At 39.9% G+C, this 17,059-nt stretch overlaps 1 non-coding gene across 1 annotated transcript; it reads left to right on the plus strand.

Annotated features, from left to right (window-relative positions):
- The first annotated feature begins 15,676 nt into the window (after nucleotides 1–15,676).
- On the plus strand, nucleotides 15,677–15,783 carry LOC145077490 (small nucleolar RNA R71). The gene has a single exon (XR_013693232.1). It is a non-coding gene; the product is annotated as a small nucleolar RNA R71 (small nucleolar RNA).
- The last annotated feature ends 1,276 nt before the right edge of the window (nucleotides 15,784–17,059 follow it).

A 17,059-nucleotide genomic window follows, 5' to 3' on the forward strand; every position in this document is an offset into this window, starting at 1 on the left:
CAATGGACACCTATGTCTCGGCCAAGGTACCTATGGGTTTCGGACACAAGAAATTTTTGGACCCTTCAGGTGTTGCAGTTGATGAAAAGAAGTACAAAGGAATGATTGGATCACTACTCTACCTTACAACAAGTCAACTGGACATCATGTATTCAACATGTTTGTGTGCCAGATTTCAAGTCAATCCAAAGATGTCTCATCTATTGGCCGTTAAGCACATATTTTGATACCTCAAAGGTACAAAGAATCTCAGAATCTGGTATCCAACAAATGAGAGTTTCCTCTTTCAAGAATATTCTGATTCAAACTATGGCGGTCTTCAATTGGACAGAAAAAGCACATCTGGTGGCTATCAATTTTTAGGTGGACGATTGGTCAGCTGGTCATCTAAGAAACCTAATTGCATTACACTTTCTATAGTTGAAGCGAAATACATTGCTGCTGCTAGCTGCACATCTCAAGTTCTTTGGATGAAATCTCAGCTCTTGGATTATGGTTACCGGTTTCAACAAATCCCAATCTATTGTGATTCTCAAAGTGCCATTGCGATCTCGCGCAATCCAATTCAGCACTGACGAAGCACATCGACATACGCTACCATTTCATTAAAGATCATGTTCTAAATGGTAACATCGAACTTATTTTTTTTTCATCTGATGATGAAATTGTTGATGTCTTTACTAAGGCATTATACGAAACCAAATTCATTGGTTTTTTGAACAAAATGGGTATGATGATCCTTAGTTCTTTCAAGAAGCATGCACTCTCTACTGGCAACATCAGAAAGAAAATTAGTTCCGAAGTCAAATTGTTTTTTTATCTCGTAAAACATATTTTTTTATGCCTTTAAAAAATACGTTTTCGTATAAAGAATATGTTTTCGTAAAATATATTATTTTATGTCTTTGAAATAATAATAATTAACACTACCCATGACATAAAAAAAAATACATAAATTCTTTTGGGCAGCTAGTTCTAAAACTGTTTTTCGGTTATATGTATTAAAAACAACTTAACAACGATTTTGTTATGTATCTAAACAATTGATACGATTTTTTATGTCAAAATTACTATCAATAATTCTTATTTTAAAAAAATATATCACTGTTTTATTTCATCTTCATTTCAACCATACGATTTAGAACTTGCAATTAAGATGAAATACGTATTTAAATAATATATATAACCGATTAGGTTTTTTATGTTTTCTAAATACATATAACCGAAAAACAGTTTTCTAAAAACCACTTTTCGGTTATATGTATTTAAAAAAGATGAAATACATATTTTAAATAAGTTGAAATATGTATTTTAAATAAGATGAAATATGTATTTTAGAATTAGCCACCCAAAAGAATTTGTATATTTTTTTATGTCATGAGTAGTGTTAACTATTATTATTTCAAAGACATAAAAAATATATTTTATGAAAACATATTTTTATATGAAAACGTATTTTTTAAAGACATAAAAAAATATTTTACGTAAAATAAATACATAAAAATACATACAAATTGCTTGTAATTTATTAATTATTTAAGCTGTTGAAAAATGTTTTTGTATGTGACCATCATTGAAATAAAGCAAACTGTTTCTATGTCATCTAACAAATATTATGAGTTATTTCATGTTGTGTGGATTCGTGCTTAAATGTTAAATACAAAAATACGCGAAAGACGGAATTCGCAAAGACGGAAAAATAGCCGCATATTTGATCGCTTGAAGACAAAACAAATCAATGGATTAAAATTATCAAAACCTCAAGGGACCAATATGGAAATTCAATTTCTTAATTAGTTTTAGGAAAGATCTTTTAATTGTGAATGAAAGCAAGTCAAAGAACCTACGTTTTCTTCCTACTGCAACTTCCAATTCCACAGCTACACCTCAAACCTTTCATCACTCAAGTGCATTAGATATTTCTTTCATCATATATATGTATGTGTATATAATGTGTGAGTGGTGGTGTTGGTGAGAATAGAAGAGAGAAAGAGAGTAACATATGTTATTGTGAGTTCTCTTTTGTAAAACTGCACCATCTTCATCTTCATCCCTGGAGAAAGATCAAGAACACCAAGATCAACAAGGAAAATGAAGAACACCATCAACCATCTTCATTGAAACTCAAGGTGTTCATCTTCAAACCATTAAACATCATCTTCACCACCTTCGTTCATCACACCATTCACCAACTTATATCAACCTTCTATCAACCTCCTTCCAACCTCAAAATACTCTCCAAACACCCTCCAAATACCCTCCTTAAACCTCCTCCAAAAACCCTCCTTAAATCACCTCAACCATCACCACCTTGCTGTTTTGGAGATCAGAATCTGCAAGTCATAAAATAAAAAAACTGGGCACAACACAGCCAAGATACGACTAGGGAGATTTTCACCACACATTCTTCAGAAGCCTACCTACATTTTGGAATTTTGTTGGACGATTTTGACCAAGGGAAACCCCAAAGAGACGCGAGAGAGAATTGTGTATCCAGAGAGATTTCTGTTCACGGGATCAGAATCTTCAAGTCAGAAACGAAGCGAAATGGGCACATTACAGACAAAATACGACTAGAGAGATTTTCACCACAAATTATTTAGAAGCTTATGTACATCTAGGAATTTTCATGGACGATTTTGACCAAGGGAAACCCCAAAGAGACGCGAGTGAGTATTGGCTATATAGAGATATTTATTTCGAAATTAGAGAAAAGAAACGGATATTCATTTTTTGTGTGTTTACTTTTGCTAAAACAAGAATACCAAAGTCAAGTTATTTGGATTAATCTCATATTGGGCTAGGCCAAAGAAATATTAAGTCAAAAATCAAGAGTGGGCTATTCATGTTTATTGGGCTAGCTAATTCAAAAGATTTGGCTAATACAAGTTTCTATCGGGCTAAAACAGTTAACCAACAATACCAAAGTCGTTCCATCAATCCAGTTATAGACCAGTCGTTCCATCAGTCCAGTTAAAGAACAGTTCCATCAGTCCAGTTATAGACCAGTTGTTGCATAAATCCAGATCTAAACAAGTCGTTCAATTAGTCCAGTTATAGACCAGTCATTCCATCAGTCCAACTCTAAACTCGTTCAGTCAATTTATTGACGAACCTACATGATATATATTTATATATTTATATAGTTATGTATATTTTATTATAGCTTTACGTCATTTAAATACAATCATTTATATTATTTATAGCTTTATGTCATTTAAATATAGTTATTTATATTATTATAGCTTCAGTCATTTATAGCTTTCATGTTTATATTTATTCCGCAATTCTTATTCTTTATATATCCGCATATTATCTCTTTAATTTATATATCTGTCACATAGTAACTGGTATCCGAGCCTTTATTCGTGGTGATGTAAACATATATTTTCAACATAAGTATTAACATTTTCGTTATATATAAATTAGTTTTAGGAAAGTATAACCAAATGGGCATTCAGCTCAATTGCTGAAGGAAATCATAGGACTCAGCGAGTGTATGAACAGACTCGACGAGTCCAAGGAAATCTCCCAACTCTTGAAGATAGACTCGACGAGTTGTTCATACAATTTGGCGAGTCGTAGATTGGACATGTTCATAGGATGAAGGTGAACTCGACGAGTTGTTCATACAACTCAGCGAGTCAGATGAAGGTTCATTTGATGTCATTGTAGAAGGAGAACTCGTCGAGTCATTGCTAAACTTGACGAGTAGAGTCGGGTGGGGGACAGATGAAAGAATAGGGACTCGGCGAATTGGCGGCCCAACTCAGCGAGTCAGGTCAACTAGAAGTTGACTTTGACTCGGATATTGACTTTGGCTATGGGTAAAATAGTCATTTTACCCTAAGAGTAGTTATCAGCTTCTGACTACGTGTCTTTAAGGGAATGATAGCTGGAGATTTGTCGGAGCAGCAGACAGAGGTTTCTCACTCAGATTGATAGCATTCATTCATACGAGGTGAGTTACCTTCCAGTAGCGGTGGGTCTACGGCCACAACGCCGGCCCACCAGTAGGAGTTGTATGTTAGATGATTGTCTTTTTGATATTCATCTAGGTTTGCTACTACCTGATATGTTTATGTGCTAGTACGATATGATGTTATGTGATAGTAGCAGTAGGGGAGATAGTCCCCAAGATTACCGGTCGATAGGGCCGAAGGGGGTAGTTAGTACCCAACTATGCTAGAAAGATTCTGATTATGTGATATATGTTATGTGGTAGTAGTAGAGGGGTGAAATAGTCCCCGATACCCGGTCGAAAGGACTGAAGGGGAGGCCGGCACCCAGATATACTAGGCAATGACAGATCGAAAGGACCGAAGGGGAGCCCAACACCCAGATATGTTAGGCAATGCCCGGTCGAAAGGACCGAAAGGGAGGCCGGCACCCAGATATGCTAGGCAATATTACCGGTCGAAAGGACCGAAGGGGTAGGTCGGGCACCTAGATATGCATGGCAGTATTTATGTTATATGATTGTGTGGCATGTGGTATGATGGGGGAATTCACTAAGCTTCATCCTTATAGTTTTCAGTCTTCTTTCAGGTACCTCTTCAGCGAAGGGGAAGGAGTCGGCGCGGTAGCTGCACATCATACACACACATTGAATTTCCGCACTATGAGATTTCTTGGGATTGTACTCTGACATTGTTACTATATTTACGACAGGATTTTCAGACATGAGATTATGGTTTTACGAAATGATATGACTTAATGATGTTTTCTTATAAATGTTTTCTAAATCGTTATATCAAAATTGAAATTTTTAGACTCGAAATTTGGGACGTTACAATTCCCTTACAGATTCAGTCTCTAACGGCGTTTTACTAATGGTGTTAGTACCCAGCTATGCTAGACAGATTATGATTATGTGATATATGTTATGTGGTAGTACTAGAGGGGTGAAATAGTCCCCGATGACCGGTCGAAAGGACAGAAGGGGAGGCCAGCACCCAGGTATGCTAGGCAATGCCTGATCGAAAGGACCGAAGGGTAGGCCAGCACCCAGATATGCTAGGCAATGCCCGGTCGAAAGGACCGAAGGGGAGGCCAACACCCAGATATGCTAGGCAATGTTACCAGTCGAAAGGACCGAAGGGGTAGGTCGGGCACCCAGTTATGCATGACAGTATTTACGTTATATGATTGTATGGTATGGGGTATGATGGATGAATTCACTAAGCTTCATTCTTACAGTTTTCAGTCTTTTTTCAGGTACCTATTTAGCGAAGGGGAAGGAGTCGGCGCGGTAGCTGCACATCATACACACACATTGAATTTCCGCACTATGAGGTTTCTTGGGATTGTACTCTGACATTGTTACTATATTTACGACATGATTTTCAGACATGAGATTATGGTTTTACAAAATGATATGACTTAATGACATTTTCTTATAAATGTTTTCTAAATCGTTATATCAAAATTGAAATTTTTAGACTCGAAATTTGGGACGTTACAAGTTGATATCAGAGCCTTGGTTTGAGGGATTCAGACACACCAGTGTTTGGACTCAAACCGAGGGATTAAAAGATTTTTAAAATGAAAATGGTTTGCTAAAATCTAAATTACAGAGTTTTGAGAAAGAACAAGGTGTGTGATGTGCGCCACCGGCCGAGCTAAAGTAAGTTTTCCCCAAAGTACCCATACAAGTTTATGTTATGATTATCATCTAGTAGAACAGCATGCTAGATTAGGACTAAGGATCTAGGAAGGATGCCTTATGTGCCTGTTATATTTGCTTTGAGCTGCATGATAGTGTTGATTAGACAGAGATAGGATAGCCTGTTAAGGTTATGCCTGATTCTATGAGCTTACATCACATGCTAGTACAGATTCTTGTTATGTGAATAGAATTGCTTGAGTTTGTTCGCTTTTTGTCTAAACGTTACTTGCTTTGTGCTTTGTAGGACTCTGAGTAATGGGAGTTAGCTATTAGGTGAATACGGTAAAGTCACATGCAATCGGGGTTGAATAATCTTAGAGTATTGGATTTGACCCTATTGTGTAGCTCTTGTCTGAGTCTTAACCGTGGTAGGGATGAGTCCCTCACTCGAAGGATTATCCGAGCCTCGTTGCATGTGATAGTATTCAGGTGATAGCTAATTGGTATTACAAAGAGGCCTTAAGCGGACTTGGTGGAGTCAAGGCAGTTCTGGAGGAAAGTACGGATATATGTGGAAGGTAGTATGGGCCCGTACTACTGAAAGTAGAGGATCCGTACTTGAATCGGGGAAGGCTGAGACAAGACCAGGGAACTTGTAGTAGATGTGATCCCTCTAGATATATCAGTATTTCTGACGGTTGTCGTTGTTGTGTTTTCAGAATGGTGGTGCTATGCCCTAGACCAGCAATTGGCAGTTCAGGAGAGGGATCAGGTTCGGGTTCGGGTTCCGAGCCAGTGGATGAGTGGCTGCACGGTTTTATCGCATCGGAGGTCACTAGAGGCATCCTTGATGCGACACCGTTTATCTTTGGGTTAATCAAGGAAGGGATAGTAGAGCTGATGGAGGAGCGCCTCAAGGCATTCAGGAGCGACATGGCGACCAGCCAATCAGGATCACACACATTGTCCTTCAAAGACTTCAGGGGCAGTGGTGCGCCAGATTTCCATGGGGCGATGGACCCCATTATTTCCAGACGATAGATTGCAGACATTGAGTCTGCATAGCTGACTAGCTTCTGGCCTGAGGGGTCGAAGGTTCAATATGCGGCAGGGTGTTTGAGGGACAGGGCCAGGGATTGGTGGGAGTCGGTTGGTGACTCTCTGGGAGCCCCTGCTATTGAGGCTATGATATGGACAGATTTCATGACCCGGTTCAAGGCTGAGTTCGCACTCGCAGTGGAGCTTCAACATCTGGCTCGGGAGTTCCTTGATTTAAGACAGACTACTGAGACAGTGGCGGATATCACCGCCAAGTTCCGGGAGAAGGTGTTATTGGTGCCCTAATATGCATGAGATAAGGATATGAGGAGGACCCGCTATCACGACATGCTGCGAGCCGACATTCGAGAGCATGTCAGCTTTTTAGCTTGTCCGACCCTAGATTCCATGATTGGTAGAGCGAGGGAGAGAGAGATTGACTTGGAGCACCTCTGAAAGAGGAGGGTAGAGGAGGGACTTATGACTGGGGCTTCGAGAAGAAGCCCAAGGGATCAGACACTGGGCCGAAAGGCCAACAGATCCGAGGCCGCTGCAGGAAATGTGGCAAGGCACATGAGGGGATTTGTAGATCGGGAACGTCTGGCTTCTACAAGTGCGGCAAGATGGGGCACTTCAGCAAGGATTGTACCACCCCTGCATCCACTTTTCAGACATCAAAGTTGTTGTGTTTCCACTACAACCAGTAGGGCCATAAAAGGGCCAATATCCCCATTTAACAGCAGCAGCGCCGGTGAAGGCACCAGCTCCAGCGACCCTGCGGATTACGGATGGCCGGCAGGGCAAGGTGGAGGCTCCAGTGATGAGGAACCGAGCCTTCCAGTTGACTACCAAGGAGGCACGCGCCGCACCTGATGTGGTGACGGGTATGATTCCTTCTCCCTAGTTTTTATTTATATGATGCGTATGATATTGATGTGTTATATGTATACATGTTTAGGATCATTCCATGTGAACGGTATCCCAGTACAGGTGTTGTTCGATTCAGGTGCCACTCGATCATTTGTTTCTCTTGCACTTAGCAAGAGGTTCCCTGAGTCTTTGGGCATGTTGGATTTCCCATTAGAGGTTGAGATTGCCGACGACCGATCGGTGCGATCATCAACAGTTTTAGGGATTGCATACTGAGGCTATTCGAGGAGCGCTACTTATGTTTCTGTTGACATTTGGGACATTGAAGTAATCCGCAATGTCATTGACTTCATCTAGATGCTTAAAAGCATCCTCATCATCTTTCCCGAAAAATTGGATGTCCTTCAGTGCAGTCAATATGTGCCCCTTCAGCTCGAATGTGGCAGTGGCAGGTATTGCGGGTTGGACTAAACCGGGACCCACATCTTCTCGGATCCGCTTCTTGTAAGCTCCCATGGACATTTCTTCAATCGCTGCCATCTCGTTCCTTGGCTCGTTGTCGGGTTCGCTCGTGTGTTCTTCAAATTTCGGCTCGGTATCGCTTTCGGACTCGGTTTGGATGGGTGTATGATCCAAATGCTCAAGATTGCTCTTGTGCCTCGCTGATGAACTTGACTCTCCTGTCCTCTTTCCTGACTTCCTAGAAAAATCTGACTTCAATTCTTGTAAGGGCGTCTTTTTCTTGTGAAGTGCAGACTCGGGATCTTCCAGTGGTGGCACCAAGTGTGTGTTTGAGCTTCTGGTCATGAACGCCTGCAACTTGCTAAACTAAATACGTAAAACTGCACTAAAATAAGAAAAACTAACTTCAAACTATAAATTTTGTTTTTAAACTGTCCACGTCGTGGCAGGTATATGGCCACGTCATGGACTCTGTGATTGACAGAAAAATTTTATTTTGCTGAAAAAATAACTTTTTGTGGTTTTTTACTCCACAAGAAGGATCGATTAAATTAATGCAAATAAATAAGCTAAAAACTAAGCCGTTCCTCGGCAACGGCGCCAAAAACTTGATGTGCACAAAAGTACTCACTAATTTTAATATTTATAACCCAACAAACTTAACTAACTATGCATTTATAGGCAGTGTACCTAGTTAGATTATAGTATAGCTTGAGTAAGTCGGGTGTCGATCACAGGGAACGGTGTTCTAATTAATTTATTTACTATTAAATTAACCTAATTTATTAACAAGTTTAAAAGGGGTTTTATCTGGTTTTACAAGATCATATGAAATTAAATTAAATTCAATAAATAAAAACACACTCTTGTTTAGTTTGAATCCACTTCTCCCTTATGGCTAGCTAATGATTACGGATTATTAAGTTCGTTTTTAGTTGTATTAGTAATTTAGTTCTAACTTACCAATAATTAACTAATTCATGTCAAACCATGTATGTTCACACATAATTAAACACAGAACTAATTATGAATGTAAATATGCTATGTAAGATTTGTTGTATAAACGCAATTATGATCACAATACACGTTCTCTAGCACAGCTAAGCTTTATTTATTCTAATTACTAACTAAGATTGGTCAATCCTAGCTCTAACAATTCAATGTTCACTAAATCATTAGGTAAACAGGTTCACGCAGTTTAATGGTCACTAAGCTACACAGAACATGCAATCAAGCAATTAGTAAAACAAATAATAACATGCTAGGTTATACATGTCAAACACAAGCTATTTTTACCAACTAAACTTAATCCATAAACATATAACTATTCATAAGTTTAAAGCTTCATCTAGCTAAACAAGAGTAGCTATATTCAACTGCTCATCATAGCAACTAAACCAACACAGCTAAAAATAATGAAAGACATGTTGTTAGTTAACTAAAATATAAACCTCTATTCTTTTTGGTGTTGAAAACCTTCTTCCAGAACCCTTCTTTCGCCCTGAATCATCTCCTGGAACTCTTTCCTTCTGCCAAAAGCTTGTCCCTTTCGTAATAATCAGGAGAACTTATATAATCTTCAAAAACCCGCGCCACGTTGTGGCCAGAGGAGTGCCACGTCGTGGGCTTCAAGTAATCCGTATCCTCCAAGGAAATCCTCCGCGTCGCGATGTCTATCTTCTGGAAACCCCATTCCACGTCGTGGGCTTCATCGCCACGTCGTGAATTAAGTATTTATCGTGAATTTATTCTTTTCTTGTCTTTCAAGCCTCCCATGTTCCACATTTTGTCACTTTTGGTCCCTCTCTTCGAAAATCCTTTATATTGACTGAAAATAACAATTTAAAGTTATAAGTATCATTATTCTAAACGTATTATCAATTTATTAATAAAAATGTAGTTAAATATTGCCTAAAAATAAGTATAAATATGGCAATATCAAAATACCCCGCACTTAGGCTTTGCTTGCCCCCAAGCAAATTTAAACTTAATTCTTAATTACTAACACCACACAGAACAATCCGACTCTAGTTCAGCCATTATGCCAAGACCTCAACGCATGCATTTGTGTCTAAAGTTTTCCTAAAGTACCCCCATACTTTAAATACTCACAATCTTCATAAACACTCGCCCATTTTTTCCGAACAATGCTCATTTTTTGCAACCCTCCGAATCCATCCGCAGAAAACCTCCTTATCCTCAAGGTATTTTTAGTTGAGCAACCTAAGCATACATAATCTAGAATTACAATCATTGATACCACTATGGAGCTCTTTTGGAATTCTTCATTTCTTTGACAATTGATCTTTGATTTCTTTGAATTCACCACCTTATTTGATTTGATTTCTGGTATCTTCAACTTTTGAATTTCTTGGAATTTTGATCTTTTGATCTTCACTTTATTTGCTCCAAAATTCTTACCACTTTTCTCGTAATTCTCTCTCTTTTTTTTATCATGTACCTCTCTTTTTTTACTCAAAACCTACATGCTTAAGCAGAGGCGCTCAACCTCAACCTTTATCGGTTGATGATAATAATTTTCCTGGATACATTTCAGGTTTAGGCTGCTAAACATATTGCATCCCTCAAACCAAGCGGGGTTATGTTTTTGTTCCAGGATTTCACTAAAATAAGGGAGGCCACAAATGCACTATAACGTGTATTGGCTCAACTAAACATTTGAACTTTCATTGGATCATCCCACATAATACTAGCAATTATAGCTCAAATTATTACTACTAGATTTAATTATTAAAAATTTCAATTTTCAAATTTTCAATTTTTACTATCAAATTCTATGATTATCTAGCAATTTACTTTTTCTACCCCTACCCCACACTTATTTCATACAATGCCCTCATTGTATGCATAAAAATAAATCAAAATTAAAGAAAAAGGAGAAAAAAGAACAGACTCCCCTGGGATAGTGGCGTGAGCATCTCCAAAAGTGTGGAAAACGTGTATTTTGAATATGGACTTCAAAAATAGAAACTCGGTGTAGAACTGGGTGAATAGGTAAATAAACCACGAACATGACTCGAAACTTCAAGTCTTCAAAGTGGGTGTTTGTAAGTAAAAATGTGGGCAATGATAAACTGGGACACGTCGTGGCAGGTAACTGGCCACGTCGTGATATGGGATGAAAGCGCGAGCACCAAACTGCTTAATTTCTTCAAATTGCAAGAGCGCCACGACATGGCGCAAGAATTTCACGTCGCGGAAACTGGACATCAGCAGAAAACACCTTATTTGTTTCATTTACTCTAGCAACTTGACCAATGTCTAAATGGTTTAAGACGCTTCTATGCAAATATATTTCCCAACTGTAACCTCTCTCCTACTAATGCACCCACACTTATCTTGAATTGTGGGTTCCAACTCACAACTCTAAGCTTCCTTGACTAGACAAACACGACTCGAAAGTTAACCTTCTATGCTCCTTAGAATTCCAATGCTAATATGAAAAATGGAACAACCCAAAAGAAATAAAAAAAGTAACATCATAGTTTAAGAATGGCTTACATTACACACCAAATTCAAACTAAAAACTACTCAAAAACAAAACAAAATGAAAAGAAAAAGAAATAAAATCAATCATCATCTTGATCTTGTGCTCCACTTAGCACTGCCCCGTCATTCTGCGGACGCCATAGCTCCTCCCATGTCGGAAAATAAGGATACTATGGTGGCATAGAAGGTGGTCGGGTCAAACCCAAATGCGAATAAATACCCTCAGTAAGCTGGGTATGGTAAATGGCATGCCCCCGTAGATTATCCAAATACGTTCCCACCCGACTCTGAAAAGGGTCGGCGGGCACTCCCTGCACATACTGGGAAGCAGCACGCTCTCTCTCGACTTCACCTCTAGCCCGCACATTCCGACGTCGCGGTCTGGATGGTGGTTGCTGTCCTGGCTGCGCCTCCTCTTGTTCGTCATCTATCGGCGGTATAACAAAACGACCCCCGATATTCACCACCGCCCGCATAACACCCAAGACTTGAATGGTCAAGTCTGTGTCTGGGAATCGAGTAAGATTCCTCACAAAGTCATGGGTCAAAATATGATATGACCTAGCAAGGCGAGTAACCAAATGCCCCCCAGTAATCGGGCTCCCGGGCCTAGAATTGGCTGCTTTCTTCCCCATGAACCTTGCCAACATATAAGGTAAATCACAGCAAACTCCTGGGGTAATAAGAGTCCATAAATAAAACAGATTTTGAATAGGGACTTTATCACCATGATGCTTAAGATTTATTGAAAAAGTGATAAGGCGGTGTAAAAATCGGAAAACAGGATTCCGAATTTGTGACTCACTCGAGTCACGAGTGTTGTACTCATGGCTAGAAATGCCCTGCCAGAACTGCACATCCATAATGCCGGGAGTAAAATCCCGAACACATCCAAGCAAGAACGGTATGAAAAACGGAGATTATGTCTCCACTTTGGTATAAAGCCCCATACGCCAAGCGAATTCCCGAAGACTACACTCTCTATAAACACCACCCAAACGAAACACAAGTGCCCGGTTATAGGTGAAATCAAGGGTGCGTTCCTCGAAACATACGGTAGAGAAAAACTCTACCGACAATTCCCGGTACACGGGTTCTTGGATGGCAAACAAATTCTTCCACCCGTGACAAGTGAAAGAAAATTGGTCCCCTTCGTATGTTTTCGACCAATAGCGTGCCAACTCAGCCACTATTCCCACTCCACCAAGCCATCCCCAATCGATAATTGGGGCTATCGCAAACTCCCTATTGTACAGCCATCCTAACCGATTCTCATAAGTAGTTAACAATGGTCGGGGAATGTTTTGAGGAAACTGGTATAAGGGATGTATACTTGCTACATCTATCGGGTTTTCCTCCTGTGGAACAGCTCGTCGTGGTCCCATTTCTGCATACAAAATCAAACCAAAACAACAAACATCCAAAACATTAAAACAATTTATGCTGTTCTGCTAGAAGTCACGACGTGGCCAGGCTACGCCACGTCGTGGGCCGCAGTCGGTCACAGTTCTTGGATCGGTCCATTTATATGACATTTCTACCAAAATTAGTGCTTGGGGTTTGTTCCTATGGACATTTAAGGGACATGCAATCTAAAATCAACCACTAGATTCAACCAATTTCGTGAATCATACAAACCCTAACCATGAAAACTTGAAATTGGAAGAACTAACTACAAAAAATGAGTAGAATACATACCAAGTAGAGTAAATTGACAAGATCTTGCAAGGAAATTTGAAATAGGTTAAGAAATTGGCTGTGGAGTTTTGCTGTTCCCGTTCGTGCGGCAGTTTTCAAGTGGGGAATGAGAATTATCGGTCAAAGGGTTTTAAGGAAATGGTCCCCCCTACTTTTTAAAGGCCACGACATGGCTAGCTATGCCCACGTCATGGACCTTAAATCTGTCATCTGGTCCCGTGTTTTCAATTTGACCCACGACGTGGCTGGCTATGCCCACGTTGTGGAAACTGCCCAAATGCAAAATTTTAATAAAGTCTCACATATTAACTAATTACTTTGCATTTCATTCATTATTTAAAGTTCCCCATAGCTAATTCTTTACTAATTATTAGTTATTAGATGATGAGTTGATGTCTTTCCTAAAAAAAATTAAAAGAAAAGAAAATGCAAACCAAATTCAGGTTGCCTCCCGAGAAGCGCTTCTTTTTCTTGGAGTCTTGAGCTGGACTCCGTGCCTTCTACGTTGAATCTTCTGAAGAGTCCACCATTAAGATCTTTTGTTCCTTGAACCGCCGCTTGTAAGCTTGAACTCGCCTTTTATATGCCTTCTTTGAATTCTCCTTTTTAGCTTTGCCCTCTTCTTCAAGCTTTCGTTTTGTGCCCTTAGTTTGTTCCTTGCACTCCATAGTAGCCTCCTCTTCTTTCACCACCGGCTTTGTTACTCTTGAAGTGACCTCCTCTTCATCACTTGTTATCTCCTCATCCTCTTTGCTCACCCAAGAAGGTGGACTCTTGTAAGCTATGACTTCAATCAAATATGGAACAGATGCCCTCGGTTTTGTCCTTTTGACTCGATGAACTGTCATTATCTCTTCTTCCATAAGCTTTTCTAGTTCTTCTAGTTCATTCTCTTTGTTAATTGTGAACACCTCTTCTTTATCTTCTTGAAAGTCATCTTTTATCCCAAATACTTCTTGTTCATCTCCAACCCTCAAAGTGAGCTTAGACTCGCGGATATCAACAAGGGCTCCAGCAGTGTTAAGCAATGGACGACCAAGGATTATTGGAACATCCGGATCTTCTTTCATGTCCAAGACTACAAAGTCTATTGGAAAATCAAATTTTCCAATTTTTACCAAAATATCCTCCACGATGCCACGAGGTTGTATCACCGAACGATTCGCCATGTGAATCTTCATTTTTGTAGCCTTCATCTTCTGAATCTCCAATTTTTGATAAAATGAAAAAGGCATCAGATTAATGCTAGCCCCAAAATCGGCTAAAGCATTAACCTTCATTTTATTCCCAAACTCACATGGAAGAGTGAGGCGTCCAGGATCCCCCATCTTTTCTGGTGTTTCTCCCAACACAGATTTTGAAGTTTGTTCACTTAGAATCACTATAGACTGCTTCTTTAATTGCCTTCGAGTGTCTATCAAGTCTTGCAGTAATTTCTGGTTCTCAGGAGCTTTGGATAAGGACTCGACAAAGGGGGTATTAATTGGGATTCCCTTCACATGCTTTACATACTCTAAATGCTCCTTCTCCAATAGACTAAGTGCAGCTCGGGTGGGAAATGGCAAAGGTGGTTGATAAGCTGGAACGGGCTCAAAGGGTTTTTGATCAGACATACGCCACGTCGTGGCCTGAGGAGTGCCACGTCGTGGCGAGCCTGGTTCAGCAATTTCTCTACTTTCGATCCTTGATTTCTTGGGCTGCTGCGGTTCTTCTTCCAATGCCTCCAGGAACTTAGAGATTGCATCTTCTTCAGTATCGATGGCCATTACGTGAGATTAGGTCTTTACTTTGGGATTCTTCAGGGACAATTTTTCATGAACTAAAGTGGCTAGTTGACCAAATTGTACTTCAAGGTTATGGATGGAGGCTTGCTGATTCTTTATCATAGTTTGTTGTTCCATAATGGCAGAATCAGTGGCATCGTGTCTCCTTTCTGAAGCTTCCATAAACTTCATCAAAATGGTCTCTAGGTCGGGTTTCTTCTCGGCTGGTGGCTGCTCCTTTTGATAAAGGCCTCGACCTGTCTGCCTATACTTTTCTTCTTTTTGCTTCTTGTACTCTTCATATGGCAGTCACTCCTTCTTCGGTTTCCTCCAGTCCTCATCAAACTTATCCCCACTAGAGTAGCACACTTGAGCTTTTCTGTTCCCAAACTCATCTACATTGCAGTCCTTGGTCAAGTGTGGACCACTGCATCTCTCGCAACCCACTCTTTAGGCATATATCGACTGTTCCATTTGTGTTATCCTGCGATCCATATTATTCAGCATGGCCATGACAGCTGCTATTTCTTCAGTTTGGGCCCCTCCACTGCCTGTGATTCCATCTTGCCTCGGGTTGTGGTATTCGCGAGAGTGCTTCGCGAATTCTTCAATTAGCTCCTTGACCTCCCTTGGATTTTTCTTTGTCAACGGTCCTTGAGAATCAAGGAGTTGTCTTGTCATCACGTTGACCCCATCATAAGAGATTGACATCTCTTGCTGCACATTTAGGTCATGTTGAGGGTAATTTCTGAGCAAGCCCTTGTACCGCTCCCATGCTTCGTATAGTGACTCCCCCGGCTGTTGGTCAAAGTTGGCTATTGCCTTCTTGAGTTTGGCTATCTTGGATGGCGGGCAAAACTGGTCCAGGAATTGCTCACGCATTTGAGCCCAAGTGGTGATTGTACCCGGTGGGAGTGCCTTTAACCACTCCTTAGCAGCTCCTTTGAAAGTGATGAGAAGCATCCTAAGCAAGACTGTGTTTCTGTTGACATTTGGGACATTGAAGTAATCTGCAATGTCGTTGACTTCATCTAGATGCTTAAAATCATCCTCATGATCTTTCCCGAAAAATGGGATGTCCTTCAATGCAGTCAATATGTGTCCCTTCAGCTCGAATGTGGCAGTGGTAGGTATTGCGGGTTGGACTAAACCGGGACCCACATCTTCTCGGATCCACTTCTTGTAAGCTCCCATGGAGATTTCTTTAATCGCTGCCATCTCGTTCCTTGGCTCGTTCTCGGGTTCGCTCTTGTGTTCTTCAAATTCCGGCTCGGTATCACTTTCGGACTCGGTTTGGATGGGTGTATGATCCAAATGCTCAAGATTGCTCTTGTGCCTCGCTGATGAACTTGACTCTCCTGTCCTCTTTCCCGACTTCCTAGAAAAATCCGACTTCAATTCTTGTAAGGGCGTCTTTTCTTGTGAAGTGCAGACTCGGGATCTTCTAGTGGTGGCACCAAGTGTGTTTTTGAGCTTCTGGTCATGAACGCCTGCAACTTGCTAAACTAAATACGTAAAACTGAACTAAAATAAGAAAAACTAGCTTCAAACTATAAATTTAGTTTTTTAACTGTCCACGTCGTGGCAGGTATATGGCCACGTCGTGGACTCTGTGATTGACAGAAAAATTTTATTTTGCTGAAAAATTAACTTTTTGTGGTTTTTTACTCCACAAGAAGGATCAATTAATTTAATGCAAATAAATAAGCTAAAAACTAAGTCGTTCCCCGGCAACGGCGCCAAAACTTGATGTGCACAAAAGTACTCACTAATTTTAATATTTATAACCTAACAAACTTAACTAACTATGCACTTATAGGCATTGTACCTAGTCAGATTATAGTATAGCTTGAGTAATTCGGGTGTCGATCACAGGGAACGGTGTTCTAATTAATTTATTTACTATTAAATTAACCTAATTTATTAACAAGTTTAAAAGGGGTTTTATCTGGTTTTACAAGATCATATGAAATTAAATTAAATTCAATAAATAAAAACACACTCTTGTTTAGTTTGAATCCACTTCTCCCTTATGGCTAGCTAATGATTACGGATTATTAAGTTGGTTTTTAGTTTTATTAGTAATTTAGTTCTAACTTACCAATAATTA

This window comes from Lactuca serriola, chromosome 9, assembly GCF_051521515.1.
Source record: "Lactuca serriola cultivar US96UC23 chromosome 9, Lser_US96UC23_V15, whole genome shotgun sequence".
NCBI lineage: Eukaryota > Viridiplantae > Streptophyta > Magnoliopsida > Asterales > Asteraceae > Lactuca > Lactuca serriola.